At 40.2% G+C, this 18072-nt stretch overlaps 1 long non-coding RNA gene across 2 annotated transcripts in view; it reads left to right on the top strand.

The window, feature by feature from the left end:
* The window catches only part of LOC139596762 (uncharacterized), a 288009-nt gene that overhangs the window by 135713 nt on the left and 134224 nt on the right, over positions 1 to 18072 (top strand). Inside the window, exon 1 of one of the 2 annotated variants that reach the window (XR_011681442.1) lies at positions 12919 to 13056. The exons of the other annotated variant lie outside the window; for it this stretch is intronic. This is a non-coding gene — a long non-coding RNA (uncharacterized lncRNA). Of the gene's footprint in view, positions 1 to 12918; positions 13057 to 18072 lie in introns of those variants that run through there. 2 annotated transcript variants of the gene reach the window in all.

Genomic DNA, 18072 nt, shown 5'->3' with positions numbered 1-18072 from the left:
CCAACCCCCAAAGGAAGGAGGAATGTCATCTTAAGGGAAATGACAGGTCAGGGTGTGATGGAGAGGTGATCTTCTGTGGATTTTGTTATGGTCTAGCTGGGAATACGAAGAATATTTTTAATATCAAATCCTTGTTGGTCATATTCCAGCCCTGACCAGATCCTGCACATGCTGTGGTGCTATTCCTGAAGGTTTTGGTCACAGTCTGTCTGAAAGTGTGGGGCTTTGCTTTATTACTTGATATTGCTGTAATGTGTGGCTGAGCACAATTCTGTGGTGCCCTACTCCATAGCTAGCTACATTTTATCACTGGGAATAATAATTTCCTTTTGCATATACCTGCTTTTATTCCTTTTCTTTTCTTTAAATTGGGCAGTGTAATTTACTACAATTTTTTCCAATGAACTGAATTGCTGAAAAATAGTTGCCCTTAAAAACAAGTAAAACAAAGGGAAACAAGCCTTCTCTCTTAGTTTTTCACTTAAAGGCACACAAAGAAATGGGGGCATTGCTTCGCCTGTGTGTCTGACCATCAGTCAGAAAACTCTAAGTAAGCCTAATGGAAGCTGAGGATTAGACATGTTTATTGAGGGAGTAGAATTATGCCCCTTAGAAGGGATGCTAGCTCGGGATCACTGCGGTATGAATCACTGGGACTGTGGCCAAAGGTGGGAAAGAACACGGCTGACATTCGCAACCCTCCCAGCTATCAGTAAGTACAGCCAAAATAATTACCCCAAGGCATCTGGATAACCCAGCCTAATTAGCGGTGCCTGAAAACGAGTGGGTTGCATGTTTATACCTGAAGAAATCAAATTACCCTCATACATTTCACCAGGGGCTCTTCCAATTCATTGCTCTGTTGATGAAAGAGGCAGCTATTTACCATAAAGTCACAACCCCGCAGCCTGTGGCTATTCGCCACGTTGAAGAGTGTTACTGCCCTGCAGGGAAATTATTCCTTTTACTGGAGTTGAAGGCAATATTCTTTGCACTGATGAGCTCTAATACTTTTATGGTAGGTGGCATGGACTGTGGAATATACACAAACATAGTAATATGCACTTAATTAGATTACTTGTTAATATCGTTCATTCATTTAATTTGGTCAAAACTGCTGTAGCCAAATGTTCACCCTGAGCTGCAGATATCCATTCCCAGATCTGAGAGCAAGATTTAGAGAGAGTTCTAACATCCTTGTGGATAATAATATCCATAATTAAAACGTTTGAGGCTAACCCATTTGGAAGGGAATGTAAAGCCTCACATTTTAGCCGAGTAAAGAGTAAAATCAAATCTTTGAGGTTGTAAAGTTACCCCAAATCATCATAATCTCTTGCATCTCCTTTTGAAATGTCTCAACCCAATGATTTGATCACACAGCATCTTTAGCAACTATGAACCAGATCAAGTCTGGCAAATTCTTAGTTCATTAGTACAGCCCAGCTTCCCTCTGTTGCAATCAAATGTGAAAACTCAGAGCAGCACTACTGCACAATCCAAATATCAATGTTAGGAAGTTGCCATTTAGAAACAGTGACTAAAAAAGACACAAATCTAAATTGTACCTGAAATATGGGAAAGGAAGGTTTAGGTAGGACATTCATATATTTAAGAATGGCTTTATTTATTCCTTAATGGTTATTATAAGAACTGTCACATACTTGTGTGGGTAACAAATGTAGTGATTTTCACAGTTAAAGTGCTTTGAGTGGCTTTTGAGTCAAATTAAGGGAAGACACAGTGATATACAAATCTACTTTTGTCAACATTGTAGAGTTTTCTCTGAACAAATGTGGTGCATCTTGCCACCCCATCATGGAATTCAATCCTGAGGGATATATACCTGGCAAACTGTCTTGTACAGAAAGGTCCATTTTTGGGCACTCTGCACCAGAGTTTAGAACCAGAAATTCCCAGGGTCAGAGAAAGTTCTGAAGGGAGAGACACAAAACCTTACGCCTTGTTCTAAATTGACTTTAAATGCAGATTTTTTTCTGCTTACTTTTGATGTGTGAGTGAAGTATAAAGGAGATGAGGCTCATAAAATGGTGCCTGGGTATATTAAAGCAGCTCTTCACCTCCAGAAGGCAAGGTTCAGACTGGAGTTTAGTGGCCCCAGGCTAGTCACTAGTGGGCAGTTGCCCACACTGCTAAGCATAACACAATTTAGCAGAAATCAGAACAATTGACAGTTTCTTCTCAAGAGATGCTGTAGACTCATTACTGGAATTGAAGGGGTGTTGGAGGTCAGAGCTGAAGTGCATTGGCAGATCTGTGTGGAGGAAGTTTGTGGCACTTTGTGTGGTAGGACAGATGGTGCTGTTGCTGTCTAACTTTCATGAGCACTAAAATTCACCAAATATCCCTCTTGCCCCAAAACAAACAAACACACGCACTCACAGACATGCACAAGTAGTCCCACACAGTTGAGAGCAGTCAGTGTCCCTGGCATCCTTACCAACTTTCCTACTCATTTAACACCAGCACAGATTAGAGGACACGGGAACGCAACACTCCGGGCTATTTGCTGAATGTAGCTCATAATGATTGACACTCCTGCCTGCGTCCCCACTTTGAACTACATGTTGTATATTATTATTTTTTGTTATTGTCCTTTAAAATACTCTGAGATATAACATATGGCAAGTGCCAATGCACCACGGTGCAATGTAATTTAGTCAAATATCAGAAGCGTAGACAGTGCAAATGGAAAGCAGGAGAAATATCTGATCCAAGTGCCTACTGGTGTAATTGACTCAGTCGAGCCAGCCTGTGTCATTAGTCCTATAAAGAGTTGCATTTACAACAATAAAACTGAAAAGCATGGAAATTAAAAGCTGTTAGAATTTCCTCTTGTGTGTATTTATCTGCACGAGTGCTGTATACTCCCTGCACAATTTTGTAATCTGTTTGGTAAAGTGGCATTACAGTAACCTGTGTCAGCCCTGCACTGTATATCAAACAATATCACACTCCAAAGGAGGATTAATCAAAGTAACGGATGCGCCGGTTTAGTGCTCCATGTCTGCTGTCAATTACACACGCAGTAAGCTCACAAATTTAAGCTGCTGAACAGCATAAAACCAAGGGTCTCTTTTCCTTCCTACCCTTGTGTGCTAAAACACCCCCAGCTGACCAAGCTGTGAGTTTTGCCAAGGGTTTGTGGGCAGGTGAAGTGAGTCCAGAGCCGGGCGATGCGCAGGGACTGTTTGTGTTTGGCTGTGTCGGAGCTGAGTGGCAAAGGCAGTTGATGGACAAGTGCACCCCAACAAGGTTTCACTTATTAAAGAAGCCTTGTCAAACAAGCTGAAAGCCCTGCATATAAGTGACCTTTCTGTTCACCTCCCATTACAATGAAGATTTGAGCATTCCTTGCGAGCCTTCCAGTGTCGACATTAAAGAATCAGAGTGTCTTTCCATCTCTGCTGATGTGCCACTAGACCACTTAACAGAAAATTGAGAGAGTATATTACAGGGTGAAAGAGCAGAGTTCGGAGGTCTCTATCATTCTCATTAAGAGATGTTTCTATGCAGTGCCCATAGGTGGATGAATCAATACTTTCTGTCTGAAAATGATCACGCTTGGTAAAGAGTGCTTTAATTGGGCTGTTACTGTTTATGGAGAGTGAGTATTTATGGGGTTTCATGACAATAAACAGCAGAGTGGATGATGGCTTCCATGTTCCTTTGTGGGATGTGATGTGACAAGTGGGATGACAGAAGATTTTGACATTTCAGACCTCCCTTGAGTGAGGGGAGCTCAAACTCGTAGCAATTGGCCAGGAGCTCCCAAGGTCCCAAATTGTTTGATGCACGCATTGTTTGAATAGAGAGGCCTTTATTTCAGATATCTTTTTAAATGTTACACATTCAAGTAACTAAACATGAAGGGTCTGATAGACAACCCTTTTCCCCCTCTTTTCTTTCTCCCCCACTTCCAGTGTTGCTGGGTGGGTCTGTTTAATGCACAGCATTTTCACTGTCAGAACAGAGGCAGAGAGAAACAAAGGTTACGGGGAAAAGGAGACACTGAGATCTCTGGATCTCACAGAGAAACAATCAAATAAAAATAGGAGAACTGAAAACCAAAAGCTTTGCTGGCTGTGGAGGATAGGAACACTAAACTCAAGCAGAATCAGTCTTCAAAGAAAAATTCTGAAATGCTGCCCAGCATCATCATCTGGTGCAAGCCAAAGGAAAGACTGCGGCCATGCACATGAAAACTGAGGGCACATGGCAGGCTGGGATCTTCAGCCACCCTCACTCCTTCAGACAGAAGTGTGTCAAACTAACCTTCAATAAATCTCCCTGATGCTGATATAGTGTACACATCCTGACAAGTTATTTATTTTGAACATGTTTTAGTTGAGATTCTTGAGTCTGACAGTCCCACTGCATTGTATCTCTGCTTTCCCAGTTCGAAATGTGTGTATTTTGCAACTTTTTTGAAGGAAGTCCAGGCATTTGGGGTAAGCTGAATGCAGAGAAAATAATAGAAAGTTTCACAGAATCTAGATGCGAATTAAACCAGCTGTCAGGATTTTAACTGAGACATGCAGTAGTGATTGTAATGCATTAAGATCAGCACAGTGAATCTCCAGAATTCCCCCATGCTTTGAAAGGTATTCAGATGAAAGTATCTTGTCCCCAGTATTGGCTCCAGTCTGGCAAGGTAGGAGAGGAAATTGGACCCTGAGGATGTGACCACACACTGGTCAGTTTGCAGAGCTGAGGATGTGAGGTTTAAGATACACACACACACACACACATGGAAATGCATAATTTCTGATTATTGCTTTGCTGGCTATTTGAACTTTTTATCGAGGTGATGTTTGGCCTTTTGGCTTCTGGCTGATGTAGCAAACAGCTGCTAAAGGAAATTCCATTCAAACCTTGGAAAATCTTTCCCGTGAGTCTGAGCAACACTAGAACATGTGCCCAAAGAAGCTGTGGGGCCTCCAGCATTGGAGAAAATCAAAATTCAGCTGGACACAGCCTTGGGCAAACTACTCTGCTTGAGTTGGATAGGGAGGCGCCAGAGGTGCCTTCCCCCAGCTTCAGCTATTTTGGAATTCTGTGATTCCATTATATTACACATTTTTGCAGGTGGATGGGTAAAGGAGCATAGGAAAGGAAATTCAAACACTTCTGTGGTCCTTGTTGTCACTGAGATACTGATATTTAATGGAAATTTAATTGCAAGAAGCATCTGTATTATATATTATATATTATATATTATATATTATATATTATATATTATATATTATATATTATATATTATATATTATATTATATTATATATTATATATGTATTGTGCGTGTTTTGCTGGTGGGGAAACTCAGGCACAGAGGTTACCCTTCAGAGCCCCAGAAGCATTTAGGTGACCAACTCTTCCTGGTTTCAGAAGGGGTTAAGCACTGCTATGTCTTCATGTGTTTGTGTTCTGGTAATTTACTGTAACATGGAGTATTTTGACCAGGGCTCTGTGGACTGCACCATCTTCTCTTGTGTCACTACTGAACAGCCTAGACAGGATTGCTGCTGCTCAATCTTTTCTCTTTTTGTATTTTAATTTATTTTCATTATATTTCAAATGTATGTTATGCATGTTTTTTAATACATTATGTCTTTTCAAAAGCCCAAGACTTCTTCAGGGTAGAAGCTGCTGTAGAAGTTGTCTACTAAACATATCCAACCTTAGATGATTTTCTTTAGCAAACAGAAATGCTAAATTTTCCAAGTCCAAAGACTGACAGTTCTGTGTTTTCAACAGGAGTGAATTACAGACTTTTGCTTAAAAAAAGTCCATTATGAATTTAATTATATTTTCAGGGGTTGTTTGTATAGGATTGCAAATTACATATAAATGAAGGCAAAGTCTTTCTGAAAGCATGTGTTAGGAGCAAAATAACAACAACAACAAAAACCCTAGGCTCCAGTTTTGATGGGAAAATATTACTTCTGGTTATTGTTTCATCAGTAATCCATAATACCTCCGAGGGAACTGCTACAGTCTGTCATCTCATGGACAGCTAAAAAAAAATGGCATGCTATAGAACTGGTATGCCCTGAGGGAACTTTTGAATAGCTGATACCCTATTTGTGCAATAGATATTTTCCTTGATAACTGGAAATTAAGCTTGCCTGGAAGAAATGTAAATATCATCTCTAATTTGCGCTCTGAATTACCATTAAAAATTATGTGTGCACATAATGATATCAAACATTTCAGAGCTTAGAAACCATGATAACACTTGGCACTCTCAGCATCTTCAAAGCACTTCACAAATATTGCCAGTACATCCTTCTTCCACCCCATATTGTTATCCCCACTTTACAGATGAGGCAAAGGGGTCAGTGAGGTTCCTTAGTGCCTTGGGATCAGGCTGACTATAAGTAACACTGCTGGGATAGGGACTCAAATTTGCCTGTGATTAAGCCACTCTAGGTAGACTGCTGGTGGTGCTAATTTACTTACAGGTTGGCAAAAATAATATATGCAGTGACTGAAGTGCACATGATACCATTACATAGCTGTTGTGCCTCCTAACCTAGTTAAGATATAGCTGCAGGACAAAGATTTTGTTTACATCAAAAGAATGACTGGAAATAGATGGACTTTTCCTACATGGGAGGTGCCAGTAAAGAGCTTGAATTAGACTGATACATGATTTAAATGTAAACAGGCCAAATCAAAGGAAACTCATTCAGATTAGACCCTGTTGCTAATTTATAGAATTATTGCAATTGCAGTTGGAGGGGGAAGAGAATTGTAAAGATTTTTTTTTTAAATCATAAAAATTGTAGCGACTCAGCCAAAATTGACCTTGACCATAGTTAGTGCAATGCCAAAAACAGTGCAAGCTGCTAAATCCTTTACTGCCTTGGGTTTTGGTTCTCGCTAACAAATTCCCAGGTGTTGCATTAAATATTTGATCACAGATTTGCAGTCTGGAGGGGATTTAATGATAGGTGATGTTCCTGCATTTGGGGTCTGGTTCTGGCCTATGTAAGCCAATAAGAAGTTATCTGCTCTTGTGGTGACAAACCAGATTTGGCAGAGAATTTCCAGCAGAATTCCCTGTTGCCTGTTCTCAGCACTACAAGATCTTGCAAGTCTTCCATGAAATTCATTCTCAAGGGAAGCTCCTTTCCATGTGTCTAAAAGTCAGGGAAGCTAAAAAAGTAGTTTTTGCACCATTTCCCATTTTCTTGAACTCTCCACTAGAGCCCTCTCCTTCCATGCCTGCTGCTGAACTGGTTTTACTGATGTTAATGGCATGTCTCTTGCTCAGACACAAACCTTAGCCAGGGCACATGCTGAGCCTGTCTTTAAATCAGACAGAAGGATCTCAGGTAGCCTCCAAGATGTAGTGAAGTGTCTTTTCTCATTTGTTGGATCCAGATGTGACCATCTGACACTGCTCTGCTGCTGGGGAAACAGCGAGATGTAGGATTCCTGAAGGGTCCTGCCTTCCTTTGTGTCCCAAAGATGTCTGTGGCTGAGCTGTGACTCCATAACCCATGAAGTTTGTTTTTGCATTGCTATGGAAGGGCCCCAGTGCTTCCTGCAGGTTGTCACTGCTGTTTTATAGCCATACCCAGCCTTTGATGGAAATTCCCCCTCCTGCCACCTCTCAGCACCACGGGGTTGTTTGGGCTGCATTACAGGTCTGTGTTCCGAGCAAAGTTTGTGCAGGCTGTGGTCAAACATATGGTACAGATTCTGTGCAGATTCTAAATCTTGGGATCATAAACTGGTAGAAGGGAGCCATAATTCCCTCCCCTTCCTAAATCATAAGATAAAAGGCAGCTTTGGCTTGGCGGACATGTCTGGATGTTTTAGGAACGACATTCCTGATGGGGGATGTTTGACATCTTAGCAGATAGAATTAGCAGCATTAAGAGACCCTAACACCAGCATAAAATGTGAGAAGTAATAAAGCCATCCTAAAAGATCTCATGTGAGGAACTTAATGCACGAGCCTAACACTCGGCTCAGATGCAGTTGGTGGGGATTGATGGACTCTCAGGATTCATCCTGGCTTATCGTTCTTCCTGAGGAGATGATAGCCATAATGTCACTTCCGCAGTTCAAAATGTGTTGTAATTACTATTAGAAATCCCAGATGTCCCCTCCAGATAACCCGACTTCCAAAGATTTGGCAGAAAAGCTGCAGCTGCAGAGAAGTAACATGGTAACTTTCAAAGTTTTAGTTACACTACAAGAAAAAAATAATTTATTTATTCTTTGAGGCTTTCATATTCCATAATTTTGAGCTTTCTATCAGACAAATATTCTTCCAAGATTGTCAGAGACATAATAGCATGGCTTTAGAATTTTGTGTTTTCATGGTAAAATTTGCAGTGATTATGAAGGGGCGAGGATTTTCTCTCTGTTAAATGGAAAAACAATGTTGATAATTATGTAAAGTGCAGAAACATTCTATTTACAGTAGACAAACAGTACAGTGATTGAATTTGAAAGGGAAAAAAAAAAAAATACCAGCCAAGGATGCGAGCTTGGATTTGGTAGTTGCAATTCACTAATCACAAAATAATTCAGTAGGGCTGAACAAAAAAGGCGTTTTTATCACCATCTCCTCTCAGTTCACAGGCAGCATTGTCTGTCCTACCGTTTCATGTCAGAGAAGAAGGAATTTTACCAAATGTTTGATTTATTAGAAAGTGAATGATTCTTTGCAGCCATGTGGGGCTAGCCCATGTTTCAATAAGACAAATTGCATTGTAGCATTCCACTGGCAGCCAATGATAACTCATGATCCAGACAGAGTCGGTTATACCAGAATGGATGAAAAGCAGGAGCAAAAGGACACAGAGTAGAAGAAAAGAAAATGCTTCAAGAGCTGTTATTTAAAAGAACACAACAAAACAACAACAAAACATTGTTTATGTTTTAGCTACTATTTAAAAATCTTTCAATTAAGATTCTGCGCAGCATTGCAAGCAGAGCATGGCAGAATAAAGAGGATCATGTTATCTCTTTCCCAGTAGTAAATTATCATATTTATACTCAAAAACATGCCACTGTCAACTTCAGTCATTTGTGTAATTGGAAAAAGGTAAATGATGTAGTAAATGAGACCCTACAGTCAGGTTTTGTTCCAAAAATGGAAAAAAAAAAAAACAAAAAACCCAGTGGTAAATGGTGCAGGTTTCAAATGAATTAATGTCAACTGCAAAAAGCAATGTCTAAGACAAACAAAATCTGACTGTTCTTGACCTTTAGTTAATATTGATAGTTTATCACTGGAGAACTCATCGATTTATTTTTTCACTTCATATCTGATTATCACTTCAAAATAGGACTGAATATTTTAAAACAGATCAGTCCCCTGCCTTTCAGTTCCTGCTATTCCGGATTCCATCTAAAAATTTCTTCATTTCCAAATGCTGCTTTTTAAATAGGCAACCCCTGGGCAGCAGCCCCCAAGGTGATGGGTTGTTTCCTGCTTGCAGAGATGCGTGTCATGAAGTGCTGCCTCTGCCCGTTGGCTTTGTTCTTGGGGATCCACGGAGCAGGAAGGCTATTGAAATATACAGGAATCTTGTTCCCAGGGAGCTGACAGCTAGACCTGAGGGACACTGTGAAGTGCATACCTGGTATGTCTAATTTTAGGCCTGCCAGCCCTGACAGTAGTCCTGGGGAAAAAAAAAAAAAAATCTATACTAATTTCTCAGTGACATACTGCTCTAAACTGCAGCATTTTTCATTCTACTACCAAAATGTTCTTGTGCATTTTTCCCCCCCAGTATTATTTAAAGGAACTGTCAAGCCTTCGGCATTTAACAAGTATTTTTAAACTGTGTTTTTCAGTGTAAACCTGCCATGTATTCAAGGTATTGTTGCATGAAAAAGCATAAACTAAAGTATCATATCAGAAAAGAAATCAGCATTAGACGTAAAACCAACTTGGTTTTATTGCTTAACACTAATATTGTTCCCCATGGGAGAAGCATTGCTGTGTGATGGGTTCTGGGGGCCCTGTGTGGGCTGGTGTAAGTCAGGAATCCCTTATGAATTTTGATGAGGCTCTGCAATTTTACATCAGCTCAGGATTTTCGACCGCAGGTTCAGCGTGTACACTGTGTTGAAATAAAGGTGCAGTCATTTTAAATATAATTGAGTAGGCTCATAAGAGGTTCCACTTAGAAGGTAAATTATGGTAACAAGTCAAGAGTGTACTCTGTGTAGTTTTCATTTCAAGTGTATGGTCTTCTGTATTCACTTAACTAGGCACACAAATCTAAGCAGACAGATGAGATAGAGGCAATCAAAGAGAAAAGCTTTATTTGGAGCTTATGGGAGTATTGAAGTTTTATTTTGTAGTGTTTCCCCATGAGGGAATTTCAGAAAAAGACTGAAGTGATGGATCACAAACAGTTTAATATCTGAATTGCTGGCTGTTGATCAACAGAATTTTGGACTCCTCCCTGTATAATTCCAAAAATCTTCTCCCCAGTTTGAATGTGTAGCAAAATGCTGGGGAAGGAATCGCTCTGAAGATTTTGTAGTGTGCTCTCTGTCTCAGTCAGGAGGAACTGAATGCTGTTTGTGCCTTTCATGCCTGTGGATGTACAAATAATGCTTTGGGTCTTGTTCTTTCCAGACAGCAGTTTTTGCTTCAGGGAATGATGAAGGTCTAGAAAAACATTCTCTTAATATGGGAGAAGTGACAAAGGAAACATTGCAGGGCATCAGTGTAATGGCCTGTGTTAACAACGTGGAATCGTTTAATGCCTGTGTTATGTTATACTTTTATAGCTTTCAAGCACTGCTACACACTTTTGAGTCCACAACAGCTCCTTTTTTAGTACTCACCCTTGTGTCAATTAATGTTTTCACACACTTCAGGTGACTTTGAGGCCAGTTGTGTCAATGTGTGCATATAAAGGTAACTTTGATCACTTCAACAGGAGTTACCTGCAAGTACAAGCATTTGAAGGAGATAGGCCCTTAAACAAAACCAGTAGCCCCAACCTCTTCCAGACATTTCCTTACCAGACCTTTTATACCATCCAGTATTTTTATTTACTTTAGCCCATATAGAGTAGCTCCTCCTCACAATGAATAAAAGCTATAAACAAATTTATTTTTACTTACAATTCCTTCTGCAGATTGACTAATGTCCTGATGTGTTTTCTTTTTAAAAATTCTTCTTTTTTTTTTTTTTTCTAGCTTCAGAAACTGAAAACATAGCCGTTGAATATGGTATATATGACTGATTTATCCTATAAAATTCTAACATCAGTGATATGGAAATGAACTGAACTGATAGCGCTGTGTAGCGACACAAACAACAATCAGCTTGTGTTTAGAACCACAGAATTGTTAAGGTTGGAAAAGACCTCTGAGATCATAAATTCCAAGCACTGACCCAGCATTACCGTGTCCAGCACTAAACCACGTCCCCAAGTGCCACATCCTGTTGTCCCAATACATACTGAATAATTTCTGGTACTTGGTACAGAGATTAAAAGTGGGTAGAGGAAATGAGCAGGAATTTCTACTGAGGGAACAAACTTCCAAAGGAAGAGTGTAATCAGTAAATTCCTATACTCCCAAAAGAAGCTCAGGGAGCATCATCCTGTTTCAGTTGCAGCTGAGTGCCTGCTAAGGTGATTCATCATCTAACTTTTGATCAAGGAAGTAACTAGAAATAAAGCAGGCAGCAGCAGAAAGCTGGTTCAGGAAGCACTAGAGTTCCGTGTGTGTGTGTATATATATATATTTATGCACATGTGTTGCCTCTCCCTTCCTGAATCACCTGTTGATAGCACCTTTCTTCTACCACCAAGAGAGAAAATGTGTCAAGGACACATCAGAGTCGATGCTGCAGGCCTGCTGTGCTGTATGTGATGCTTTCCAGTTGGCTCTGGGTGTTTCTTTTTACTTTGGAACATCTGAGCTAATTCCTGTCTCCATGAGGCTGGAAGATGTTTTGCAGAGGGGCACTGGAGAGGTTATTTTCTTCTGCCAATAAGGGTGTCATTTGGTGTTGCAGAGATTTGTGAGCAAAACCCAAACCAAATCACAACTCTTCGCTTAAATTTGTAACTGGTCACATTTCCAAAGCTGGGGATTTTACAGCATTCAAAATTCTCCAGTACAAAAGACAAGTGGAAAGGTTTGTGTAGCTTGAAGTCAGAGCTATTCAAATGCAGAAAATCTGTGTGAAAACATGTACATTAGTTTACAGCTGTACAAACCAGTCTTTGCTTTGAATGCTCCACAGACTGCAATTTCTGTATTTTTTAGTTGTGAGCTCTGTTGAATTGGAAGCTTCTAACAATGCAGGCGAGTTGGGTGCAATTTCTTTGGAAATATTTCACATTGCTCCATGTCCGACTCTACTTGTGCTTCACTAAATAAAGAGGAGAGTCATCAGCATCCAGAACTTATCACAGAAATTAGGAGGTAGACAGCTAAAGTGGGGGTTTGCACACTGAAAAGACTGAGTATTCTTGATTACAGCCTGTATTGCAGGTTTTTGTGCTAGCTGAAGGGGTTATCACCAATTTCATCTATAGCTGCTGGACACTGCCCACAGCAGAGCTGAGCATGCCTGGAAAGGCTGTGAATACCTTCACCAGCAATTCAGCAGGCATTAAATCACCAGTGGAATAACTTCAGAGGAAAAACTTGTGAAAGTAGGATAAGAATGAGCAGCTATTACCTATATAAATAAATAAACTTCTACCCCTTGCAGAAATGTAACAGACTTAAAAAAAATTCCCTTCTACAGCTCCCGCACGTTTCTTGGTGTGCGCGTACCTGAGTCATTCACAGAGATCCTTATGTGAGTCCTTTGCTGCACTAAAATCTACTTTCTTGGAAAATGTAGAACAAATACTCAGGCTGTGATCTCATTCCTACCAGTGCCGGAGATAGGAGTCCCAGGGGCTTCACTGCAAATGAGATCCCCTGGAAAGAGACAGAGAGCCAGAACGGATCCGACCTCGCTGCCGTTCCTGGGAGCGAACTCCTATTCTTCCGTGCCCTCCCTGCCTTGCCTCTGACAACTTTTCCAGTAAGATTTTCCCTCCTGCGTGTGCTGTCTCTTCCCTTTGCCTCCCACCTCCCAGGAGAAGTTCAGGACAGGTATTGAACGAGCTGCCAGGCTGCTCCTGAGGCAGAGCCTCCGTGAGCTGCCCGGCAGTGGCTATTCCCATTCCCTGGGTCTCGTAGGTTATTTTCCAAAGAAGTGTGTTTTGGTTTAATTCTGTTTTTCCCAACCTCTGTTCTCATAACTCCATCCTGTTGCTCTTTTGATCAGTTATACATCAGCTGTAACATAACTCTGTGATTTCATTTTGGTGCCGCTTACTTCATCCGAAAAGGAACTCGCTCTTCAAAGAAAACTTTTATTTCATTGTCTGCCACATATGCAAGTATTCCCTAAGGATCGGGGTTATTTATTATTTCTCTCCCCCTCTTTGCTTTCCCCTGTTCCTCTCCAAAAGACTAACAGACACTAATCTCCTTTCATCAGGTTCCCTCCTTCCTAATTTTTTTTCTTTTTGCACAAAATGCTCGCCACTACCTTTAACACCTTATTGTGTCTGGAGTGATAATTACTTTCAGTTGCCGCAGCTGGTGCATGGGGAGGCGTGCGGGCCCTGTAAATTGGGAATGGGCAACCTGGGTGGGATTGCAGGAAAACACAGAGTTCTGCAAAATCAGAGAACACAGCTATAACAGGGATAGTTTTGTTTTTCTCATGTTTTTCTATTTTTTTTTTTTCCCCGAACTCATCTTTGGGATGTATTTCTAGTGAGTCACCTCCACAACAATTTGTGGTTCCTTTGTTAGAGGAAAGGACTGGCTGATGCACGTGACAGAAAATAAGAAAAATGTGAGCTGGTACCTGACAGACTTAGTTAAATCTCACATTTGGAAACAACACACACAGACATATTTGGATAGGGGGACACATGGGTCTGTCAACAGTTTTTAAGATCCTCTGAGGCATTATTAATTCTTATTTTAATGTATACAGTATTCCTCTGAACTCACAGAGTCTTGATTCAATCTTTTTCTTCTCTTTTGTTTAAAGTGTAGGATTGAGAAGGAAATTTGGGCTTATCGTGAAAGTGAACACAAAGGCTGGGTTATAACGTCTCAAAAATAAGATTTCCCAACCTGTATTTCCCCTTTCCTTCTTTAGTAATTTTATAAGTAGTAGGCAGAAATTATAAACAGTATTATTAGTATATTTTTTATGTTAGTTTGCTTATTTCAGTCCCTCACAGCGTATTGAGATGTTTTATACTCTTACAAACAATAAGGAAATTGGCTGGAACAGTGGAAAACACACTGTTCACTACATAAAATTAGGTTTTTATGAGACTAGTTTATACATGTTTTCTTAGATTTCCTAAAGTAAGCGCTACTAAATTATTTAATGTACAATCCGAGATGCTTTTAATAAAAGGTTTGCCATAATCAGCCCAGCTCTGGGTGTGCTGGTTTGAACCCCTATGCTTTGTCTGCTGTCTGCTCTCCCATCCTGTGCTGGAAGCTGGCAGATGTTTCCCATGCCCACCTAAGGTTAGGAATGAGGTCCAGGTTTGGGGTCTTTTGCAGTTTTCAGACAGGTGAACAAAAAGCATGACTAATCTGTGAGTCCCTCCTCAGTTCCCAAGCTCAGCTAGGCTGGACTTAGGGTTGGGGTCAGGAGTGCTCGGTGTCACACACTGGGGAATGTCCCAGTTTCTGGGAGGGAGACCTGGTGTTGTTGTCTGCTTTCAGCTGGAGTGAGGCTGTGCAGTAGAAAAAACAGGGAGGCAGCAGCCAAGATGAGTGTGGGACTTTGCAAATTCCTGGAGATAAAACAAGAGCGAAGTATCACGAGCTTTGATAGAATTATTCTTTTTGATTTGCAGGCAGGGCTGCATTCCCCAGACTCTCTGAGCCAGGGTCTGGGGCTAGGTTAAGGTTATGGTTAGGATTAGGAAGAGTTAAGGCTTTTAAATTTGACAAACTGGGATATTTTGCTACTTCCAGAAAAGTAAATCGAGGGCAAGTATCAGTATCTTCAAATTTCTTATTCATTTTTTATGGGCTCTGTGCGTACCTGGGTGTATTTCGACTTAAGAGTTACTACCCCAGTTGGGTCAAGTATGCAGGGATAGTTCAGTCAGAATAATGTGGTACCCACATTCCAGAGGATAAACTGAATCCTGTCTTCAAATCATCCTTTATTTATGGGCCCTTTGCACCAGGAGCTGAAAAATTAGTTGTTTTGGTATCACAGCATGGTAAACTCCTCAGGAGTATTGGGTGAGGCTGTAAGAAATGATCCTAATTCCAGAATTGAGCTGTGACTGCTCCAAGATCACGAATGGAGGCAATTTCTATTTCATGTCATTTGAAAAATATAAACAGGGTTTCTTTTCAGTGTAGTCAGAAAACCTGACTCTTCCAACACTGGCACCTCCATGAGCTGTGGGATGACTGCTGGCTTTATACCTGTATATAGGAAAAAAACCCTCCTTTTTCTAGGTGATAACTTTACACCGAGTGCCATCTTTACTGATTTGGCCCATTGTGAAGAGTTCTCTAGCTGATAAATTCTTACTGTTTCAAGATTTCATCACTGCATTTACACAAATCCCAACTTCGAGTGTCATTTTCAGAGTAGCGATGACATAGACCTTTTCTTTCTTTTGGAGGATAAAAGCATCCACTTTTTTCCTTGTAGCAAGTTGCTCTATTATAATTCCCAAATAGGCATTGCAATTCTGAGTTGCAGTCAAAATCTTTGCTGGAGTCGAACAAGAATCCCAGGCACTTGACCAAAGCAGTATTTCAAGAATATATTGTATTTATTTGAAAGACGATAATGCAATGCGGTCATCGTTTGCTTCACTACAGGTATAAATCCTCTAAAACCATTGCAGATGTGGCAGGGATATTGCAACCCATTAACCTAACAGAATGTAACTGTTTTTCTCTAGCAAGGCTTGTCTGACTCTGTCTTTTTCTCTTTTTGCTGTGAGCGTGGTTGTATCTGTTGGCTCTGTGTGTACATTGTGGCGTTGAGTTCCGCTGTCTAGACCACCTCCCTGTGAATTAATACTGAAATGGAGTGGCTTAAATCCCCACACCTTCCCTCCTTCTCCCTCTGTGTGCACATTAAACTCAGCCAGCTGAGATCTTACTCAGAGTCTGGCACTTTTGTGCTGCCACCCGCTTGAATGGGTATTTTTCAAGTGTTTGTGTATAACTCAGTGTGGGTATGAATGGTAGGGTCTGTCCCTAAAAAAAAAAAAAAAAAAAATTAAAAATCACTATTTATTATGGCACTTTAGTATGTATTTAAGGTTCCTCCTTGTTGCTGGGTTTGTGTCCAAAATGGAATTACTAGTCTGCATCTTTGCTGATTGTGAATATGTCCACGAGGCTGAATTTCAGATGTACCCATTTATGAATCTGGCGTATATGCTGAATGCAGCATTTTGTGCAGGTCACGTGTTGTATACAAAACATCTGATAAAATGCTGCTCACAGTCTTACAGATCTTAGAAATCCTTTCCATATGTCTAATCTTAAATCCTTTCCATATGTCTCCATCTATACATGAACACCAATTAGTCAATTAATCTGCCACCTTTATTTAATTAGATAATAAAGAAGAACTTTTTGAAGTTAAATCTTATTTCATTTTTCCAGGAATCAAAAATGACAACTAGTAGCAGCAACAAATTACAAGATAAATTTCCTAATCCACTCAGTGAATACATTAATATTACAGTATTTGCTGAGTTAAAACAAGTCCAACATTCAATATTCCCCTTCGCAAACAAAATACATTTGCACGAATCCAAATAATTTTTTTTTTTTTTTTTTTGGTACAAAAACGGCTCTGTGTAGCAGTCCTGGAACAATTGCAAGACATTCTGACTCTTTGGTGTCCTTAGAAATTAACCCTGTGTTAATGAAAGTTCATAAGCAAGAATCCCTGTGCAATGGAAATCCTCCCATGCCCCTCAGGGCACCTCTCCAGCCGCTGAGCCGTGCTCCGCACGCAGGGCAGCCAGAGCAAGGGCCAAGGTGCTGCCTCAGTGTGTCCATCTCCATTGAACCTGTCTCATTAGCATGCCTCTGGGCTCCCCGAAGACATTCCATTTCATCTGAAAGCAAAATATAACAGAAACTGCATGTTTCTGGCTTTGCTGCTGGCAGCTGTTACCTTTCCAGGGGAAAAAAAAAAAAAATTAAAAAATTCCTCTGCCAGGTCCAGACCTAGAATAAATGAAAATAGCTACACTGAAGCCCACAGAGCAATATCACTTTGCACCTAGGGAAGATTTGTCCCATGTATTTCTTACTTCAGCTGCAAATAAACTCAGTGTAGAGCCATTAGTATTTTTAAAAGGTGAAAGGGATGTTATTTGCTTTTTTCTTTTAGCTGTACAAGAAAATGGCTTTTTTTTTCTTTTTCTCCACAACAAAATAGTTTTCTAATAATAACCCAGTATTAAGTGTCAGGTAGTTGCTTCATGATTTTCCATGCTTTATTGCAGGCAGCTATTGGGAATGGGGTCAGATTCCCAACTCACTGCAGAAGAGCTGCTTTTATTGGGTTGAGCATTGTTGTTTTCTGTCCATGAATTATCAGTTGCTTTGAAGACTGATCACTTCCTTTTGTGGAGATACTTGAGGAACACACAACTTTCTTTTTTGGTACCTGAAGCCTTGTTAGCCCGGAGCTTTCAATAACCCCTTTTGTTTGTAGGTGCAGGGATGACAGAATTTGGAAAGTGACTTTTTTCTCTGGATTTTTTTCTCTGATTTCAGAGTGAACAAAACATAAAACAATATTAGAGGTTCTTATGCTTTCACCTTGTGTCATAAAAGAAATTACAACGTGATCTATTTTATGTGCATTAAAATAACCCTAAAAATTTCCAAATTAACTGTCCTTGGACTGATTTTTTATAGGGACCTGAATATAGAGAAAATCTCTCAAACTCTCAAACAACTGATAGGGAAAGAAAGCTATTCCTCTGGCAAGTTTTTCAAAGTGAAAAGGAGAATTTAA

The sequence above is a fragment of the Agelaius tricolor genome, unplaced genomic scaffold, assembly GCF_023055355.1.
Source record: "Agelaius tricolor isolate 1412-34295 unplaced genomic scaffold, bAgeTri1.0.p SCAF_16, whole genome shotgun sequence".
Lineage (NCBI taxonomy): Eukaryota > Metazoa > Chordata > Aves > Passeriformes > Icteridae > Agelaius > Agelaius tricolor.
This window is presented reverse-complemented; position numbering and strand designations above follow the sequence as displayed.